Here is a 1,757-nt window from a genome sequence, read left to right as displayed (position 1 = left end):
TAAGCTGCTACATTTTGAGTAACTTGTTACCTAGCAACAAATAATGCAGTAAATTCTCATATCCATCTATCTCCCCACTTCTTCCTCCAGATGTCTAACAAGCATCTCAAACTCAACAGGTCCAAAACTGGACTGCTGCTCTCACATGTCCAGAATCTACTCCATCCCAGCTTTCCCATTGCAGTGGAAGGCCACTCCATCCTTCTGGTTACTCAGACCAAGAAATTTTAGTTCCTTTTAAATTCTCTCTCTTTCTCTCTCTCTCTCTCTCTCAAACGTAAGAGACTCTTAATGATAGAGAACAACCACCTGAGGGGTGATAGAGGGAGGTGGGTTGGAGATGAGCTAGATGGGTTGTAGGATTAAGGAGTGCATTTGTAGTGACAAGCACTGGGTGTTGTACATAAGTGATGAATCACTGAATTCTACTCCCAAAACCAATATAGCACTGTATGTTAAATAATGAAAATTTAAATAAAAAAAATTTTAAAAACCCTCTCTTTCCCTAATACTCCACCTCAAATTTAGCAGATTGGCCTAATCTCCAAGGTTTGTTTAGAATCCAGGCACCTACATCAACTGCACCTTTTCTGGGCTGAGCCACCATTGTCCCTTGCCCAGGTTACTGCAGCGATCTGCTCACAGGTCTCCTTCTTTCTGCCTTCAGCATCTCCTCTGACCTAGGCTATTTGCAACAAAGCATCCAGTGTGTTTCCTTTAAAACATAAGTGAGATCAGGGGCACCTGGGTGGCTCAGTCAGTTGGACATCTGACTCTTGATTTCAGCTTGGGTCAGGATCTCAGGGTGGTGGGATCCAGCCCCGAATCAGGCTCCATGCTCAGTGGGGAGTCTGCTTGAGATTCTCTCTCTCCCTCTCCTTTTGCCCCTCTCCCTCCAATCCCATGTGCATGCGCACTCTCTGTCCTCTCTTAAATAAATAAATAATTCTTTAAAAAAAAAAAAAAACAAACCCCAAACCAAAAAAACATATGTGAGATGCTGTTACTGCTCTGCTACAATCTTTTCAATGGCTTTCCATCTCCCTCACCAAAAGAGATGAGCCAGAGTCCTCCTAAGGTCTCACAAGGCCCTGCTTGACCTGGCACGTGTTACCTGCTGATTGCATCTCAGCCTCCCACCCTCACTCCCTCCTCTCCTGCCCCACTGGATGCCTTGCTGCTCCTTCAGTATCCCAGGAACACTCCAGCCTTCAGGACTTGGTTCTTGCTGTTTTCTCTGCCAGGAATGCTCTTCTTCTTGATGTCTTGGCTAACTCTTTCATTTCCTTCATATGTTTGCTCAAAACTGCCTTTTGCAATGAGTGAATTCCATCCACTATTACAAATGACCCTCCTCTTCCTATGAATTGCCAATTCCTTTTACCCAATTCTACATTTCCGCCCATTTCACTTTACAACACACTAGACCATTTATTCTGTTTCTTATTTATTTCCTATTGCCCTTTGCTAGAGCATAGGCCCCATAAGAGTAGGATTCTTTGTCTCTTTTATCCCAAGTTCCTAGAATAGTGCCTGACATATAGAGATGCTCAACAAAAATTTGTTGAGTAAATGAATGAATTGTTGTATACCTAGCACCATCATCTGGGGTAAGAAACATTGAGGCCAAGAACCCAAGAAGAAATAATAATTTTCATGGATCTTACACACCAGACCAAATGGCAAATATCAGTTTATACACTTCCATTAGTCTGCTTATTTGCTGAACTTGGGTCTTGGTGGTTTCCTTCAGAGCA

This window comes from Neovison vison, chromosome 1 (genome assembly GCF_020171115.1).
Source record: "Neovison vison isolate M4711 chromosome 1, ASM_NN_V1, whole genome shotgun sequence".
Lineage (NCBI taxonomy): Eukaryota > Metazoa > Chordata > Mammalia > Carnivora > Mustelidae > Neogale > Neogale vison.
This window is presented reverse-complemented; position numbering follows the sequence as displayed.